Source organism: Mytilus edulis, chromosome 4 (genome assembly GCF_963676685.1).
Source record: "Mytilus edulis chromosome 4, xbMytEdul2.2, whole genome shotgun sequence".
In the NCBI taxonomy this organism is placed as follows: Eukaryota; Metazoa; Mollusca; class Bivalvia; order Mytilida; family Mytilidae; genus Mytilus; species Mytilus edulis.
This window is the reverse complement of record NC_092347.1, coordinates 43,950,023-43,956,022: the sequence shown is the minus strand read 5'-3', so window position 1 is coordinate 43,956,022 and position 6,000 is coordinate 43,950,023. Positions and strand designations below refer to the sequence as shown.

General features: G+C 30.7%; 1 long non-coding RNA gene across 1 annotated transcript; it reads right to left on the bottom strand.

The window, feature by feature from the left end:
• Window positions 1–2,173: 2,173 nt before the first annotated feature.
• LOC139519740 (uncharacterized) lies at window positions 2,174–5,661 on the bottom strand. Its single transcript, XR_011663663.1, has 3 exons — window positions 5,602–5,661; window positions 3,362–3,431; window positions 2,174–2,419 (listed from the first exon to the last, which is right to left on the bottom strand). It is a non-coding gene; the product is annotated as an uncharacterized lncRNA (long non-coding RNA).
• Between the last annotated feature and the right edge of the window lie 339 nt (window positions 5,662–6,000).

Below are 6,000 nucleotides of genomic sequence, written 5' to 3'. Positions count from 1 at the left end.
GTAATGAAGACTTAAAACAAATCCAATGCAAATTCTAATATAATTAATATTTTCAAGGGGTATAACTTTAAAACTATTAGATTAATACTGGATTTCTAACTCATCAGAGACATTGCAAAAAATAAACCTTAAAAGTAAATTTAATAAAAATCTGGCAAGAATTGTCGCAAAAGAGCACCAACAATGAAGTTTCCATGTAATAACTTTTCCAAAGGGCAAAAATTTAAAACAAATAGTTGATAAGCATTAATTTTTGAACATTTCCTAGACATTGCTGCTATAAACCTATGATGTAAGTTTTATAAATATCTGGCAATAACTGTACATGTGTGAGCAATTACAAAACTGCACAGACATATAGAATATAGATGCATTATGAGTATTTCTATGTCCCCCTCAAATGTTGTGTGAGAGGCAAAAATATGTTATGGATGATTAAAACACTGCGAAATCAAACTCTTATAAAAAAGGACTATTAAGAAACAGATTATTAAAATGCCTATAAAAATAGTATTACAACAAATTTGGTGGAATTTTTAAAATTATTAAATCACATATTTTTCACAATTAAACCACAGACATGGTTGAACATCTATTTGACCATCTTCCTTAAAGCTGCTTTCTTGGCTGCCAAGGTGGCTTTCCTCATTGTCTTAATGACAATCTTTTTTTATAAGCCTTTTGGTTTTTTTAACACAGTGATTTAAAGTGACGAATGATTTCTCCCACCCAACATATCTATTATCAAGAGCTTTTTTTTACATTTTATTCTATTTTACACAGTTCTAAATAATAGTCAATTTCATCTAGTATACACCAAATTAAAAAAAAAAGTGAATATTCTCTAAATAAAGGTGCATATTCTAATTATAAGCATTGTTCAAATTACAAGAATGTGGAGTTAAACTGGTAGATTATAAAGAATCTCCCTTAGACATAAAGGAGTAGGTTCAGTAAGACCCCTTTTTGGCCCCAAAATATAGCAGGTTTAGAAAATTGTGAAAATGTAATCTTTAAGATATTTTTTGAAAAGTAAAATGCTTCAACTACATAAATATGAGCTGTTTTTGACAATACAATGCACAAATATCGCGTTCTAGCATCATTAAGTCATGCTAAATTACTGAAATCTTAAAATTTTTAGCATTTTGGTTAATTTCTAGATGGTTTCCGTCTAAAATGAAAGTGGCAGCATTCATGTTCATTCATAATATTGAAATGTAAGTTGTATTTGATGATAATACAAAACACAAATAAAGGTTGAGGATGAACACGGATGCGGCCACTTTCATTTTTAACAAAAACCATCTGAAAAGTGACGTTTTTTGGCATATTTGATAGATTTTTCATATTTAAGCTTGAATCAGAGAGTTTTTAATGACTAAATCAGTTAAAATCTTTCACACAAACTAATCGAATCAATTGAAATAGACACTTAAGTGTTTAAAAAGTGTCCAAAAACTTTCTTTAGATGAACCTGAAATTTGAGGCCAAAATCGGCCTTTACCGGACCTACTTCTTTTCACCCTGTTCAGAGACCACATCATAATGCTCTATCTAACAAAATTGTCTAGCAGACAAACAGACAGAATGGCCTTAAGGATGTTTGCTTGTCATGTTTTGGAATTTTTGTCAGATTTTCAAATCCTCTGGTTTTATTATTCATTTAGAAACTGAGCAGCAAACTTCCTTAAGTGGGACATAAACATGATAAAAATGAAATTAAAAAATTACATGATTTTAACAATTTAATAACATATGAAAGTAGGATATTATAATATTTTTTATTAGATATGACCATTACAAATATGTCTTAAGTATATATCTTCAAGTTAAATTGGTCCGTTTCACTTATTCCTCAAAGTATGAAATAAATCTATCCGTAATGAATAAAATCCAATCAAGTTGAAAATGGAAAATCTTTTCACATTTTTTTGTTTGGTCCATGTCCAAGATAATTATTTTCCTTCATTGTTTAATCATAAATCAGGCCTTTAGATAAGATTTTCTTTTGAATTATTTCACAATTGGTGATGTTTGGGAAGTTTATGGTTTACAGTATATGTTTTACTCATTGTTGACATATGCTGATCTTCAGTTTGCTTTCATTTATAACATTTGTTCTCTGGTTGATAAATGTCTTATTGGAAATCATAACACATCTCTTTATTCTAATACATGGTGACAATTTAAGATAACGAAAAAAATAAGATTTCCTAAATTTTTATGTCCCTTCGAGAGTATACATTCAATTAACTAAAGAAAACATTAAAACGTAAGATCTACATCTATAAAAACTGTGGCATTGACATTCTCTAGGATGAATAGTTCATAAATCTTTGTTTTTATTCTCACCATTAAAGTCCTGTCCAATGGCCATTCACAGCCTCAATCCTTATGGACAAGCTGTGATGCTAACCTAAAATGTAAAATGCTTAGTTATTCAAAATGGTTTGAAAGGACCATTGTTGATATACTCTGGGACTAATAGATACATGTATAAGTTCCAGACATATTACATGTATATCAAATATACAAAGTCTACAAATGTGTAGAGTGGGGTGCTCATATTCGCCGGGGACACAATTTCGCCGTTTTATGATTTTGAGGTGTAAAAACTTCAAAGGATGTCTGAAATGGAAGGAATATGCCGGTTTATTATATTTTTATAACAAATACGATTATTTTTTAAATTTAGACAAAATTTCGGCACTTACCGCAAAGGACCGATAAACGGACTAGGATTATGGACAATTTCCTGAATGAAAAACATGATTTCAAAGAAATATTTCTTAGTAATTCTTTGACTGATTGCCCTATAAATTTCAGTTGTTTACACCTTTTGAAATGTCTGCTATCCATCTATAATGAAATTGATTTGATAAATATTGTTTAAAGCTGCATTTATTTGGTTTTAAATAGATGTGTTAAAATGGCGAATATGTGTCCCACTTTGACAAAAAAATCAGGAATTTTTATACAGCCTTCGATCTAACTTTTCAGATGATTTTTTTAAAAGAAACACGTTTTCAAGCTAAGAATATTTTGCTTTTGATGTTATTTTCATATAGAATTATCAGTATACTTCAAAAACATAAAGACCTAAACATAAAGTGCAGAAAACATGGAAACTTGTGGCGAAAATGAGCACCCCACTCTAATAGATGTTGAGAAAATATGGTTGACAGCAACCCAACACACTTTTAAGTAATTACATCAAACATATTATTGTACTGATAGATGAAAGAGGAGATTTCTGTTCAAACTCTTATAAACATTCAGACCACATGAAAATAATAATTCTAAAATATTTTTACAATACTAGTTTTATTCAAAACAGGAATAACATACTGGTACCTACCTATGTTACATTAATTAGATCTATAAGACCACTAACTCTTATTTCCTCACCATGAAAATCATCATAGAACCTGAAAAGATTTGAAAATTGACATTAAACATCTTTTGTGAAATTAATATGAAAGATGGAATAGGTTTATGATTTGAATTTCAATTGCATAAAAAATCATTTACAGGTTTTACTGAGTTATCTCCCATTGAATGAAAGAATCTTGCTGTTAATTGAACTTGACCCCCCATGAAGTTGTATCCCAATTCAAGAGGATGGTAAAGGGGCATTATGAACATGAAAACACATCAAATTAAAAAAAGCCAAAACGTTGCACTGAAAAATAAAAATAGACAAGGTTTACTATAATTAATGCGGGACCAGCAGGAAAAATTAAGAGTATCAAGAAAGAAACTCGGAAAATATAAAAGGCAGAAAACGTTGTATGGGCTACTAAACGATGTCTGCACTTGACCAAGAGTTTAAATGAAATTCAAATATCTTGTTATTCTCACTATCCCAAGACTGACAAAAAGAGAAATTTTAGAAAATTATCAATCTGAAATTTATAATACTAAAATAACGAGATCCAATTTGTCAGCCGTCATGGGGTGAAAAAAGACAAATCAAAGAATTCAACTTTATATATAGCTAATATAAGACAATGGTGTAGATAAAAGATTACACCACTCCAGACCCTTTTGTTTTCCATATAATTAATATTGCCAATAATTAACAAGTTCCAGGTCGAATCCGATACCGGTACCAATAGTAACTATATTCACCTGTTACCTATTACCTTATCTGTAGGTTCTGCATCTGACGGGCGCACCACCAAACGGTGTATTTAGGATCTTGCTATATTCACAAGTTATAATCACAGGGTTGACACTACTAAATTCAATCATTGTCAAATTGTTCCCTATTGTTGTATTTTAATCAGTAAGACTTTCTAAGATAACAATACGAATACTAAAAATCTGGACTTAAAATAAGGAGTAAAGGTACAGTTTTGAATTTGTTAGTGGGAATAACGTAAAACAGCGAAAAAAATAATTCAACTTTATCTATAAATAATATAGGGCAATGCTGTTGATTAAAAAATACTCCATTCCAGGACCCTTTGTTTTCCAAATAATTAATATTACCAATAATTGATAAGTTCCAGGTCGACGGGTTCAAACAGAAAGATTTTGAAAGCAAAGAAAACTGTGTATCTTATATAATCGGCATGACTTTATCAGATGACAATACCATGATACTAAAATAAGGCTTACGCATAGTTATATACTTTAATTCAGTCATGGACCTGCGATATCACCGGTGTGTTCTAGTGCCAATTCTAATTATAAGCACTTTTAAAATGTAGTATTACAAACATAACTGTATGTACTTTTTCGCAAAACCAAATTTCCCCTTTAAAAGAAGCGCTGGTTAGAAAACTAGACAATGTTCAAAATAATTTTTAAAAATCTATCCAGAATAAATGACAGTCTATTGATTTGTAAAAAGTAAACTATATGTTATACAACCTTATAAACCATCCAAAATCGTTACAACTATCAACATCAGCCTACAGTGATTACCCTTTTAATAAATTAACAACTCAAAACTACATACTTTTTGCTGTAAACTTGATTATGAAGAGCAGCAATAAAACAAGAGTGTGTCCTAAGTACACAGATGCCCCACTCGTACTATCATTTTCTATGTTCAGTGGACCATGAAATTGGGTTCAAAACTTAAATTTGGCATTAAAATTAGAAAGATCATATCATATGGAGCATGTACGCTAAGATCAGGTTGAATGGACTTCAACTTCATCAAAAACTACCTAGACCAAAAACTTTAACCTGAAGCAGATCAGTAAAATGAATTAACGGGCGAATGGACAATTGAACGAACGGACGCAGACCAAAGAACATAATGCCACTCTTCTATTGTAGGTGGGGCATAAAAATAAAAGTGTTTCTTTGTTGTATACATGGTATATAATACATTTCCTTTCTCTTTTATCTATTTTTATGCAATTCCAATTAACAAGGACGTCAGTAGGAAACACAATTAACAGGGACGTCAGTTAGAAACAATCAGTTAAACAATCTACTGTGGATTCAATTATTTTTGTGGGAACCAATTTTCATGGATTAATGAAAACTTACATATTCATGGATACTTCTTTTTTGCTTTTGCTTAAGTCTGCTTTCAAGCCTTTATAAAAATTTTCAGCTGTTGAATATTAAATTTCACACCTGTACCAACCAAATCCACTAAAATTGGTATCCAATGAATGACAATGACTCCATAGTACTCAAGGACTTAAGTACTTACAAGGGGTAATGGGGTCATCTTCACACTTCTATTAATCATCATATCATTTGTTTGGCATAATTATCTTTCCATGTGAACTGCTTCCAAAAGATAAAACCAGATGATCTCCAGAAATACTTCAGCATGACATCGTTCTCTTTCTACAGATTGCACTTTGTAAATACAGCTGTTTCTCTAACCACACCTCTTTTGGGGAGATCTAGAATATTCATAGAAAATAAATCTTTGTTAACATACTGGCTCTCAGTTATGCTCTCTTTGTTGCATCTCACAGAGACATAACTTTGGAATTGTTACCAGGTAATATACATGTGCGTATT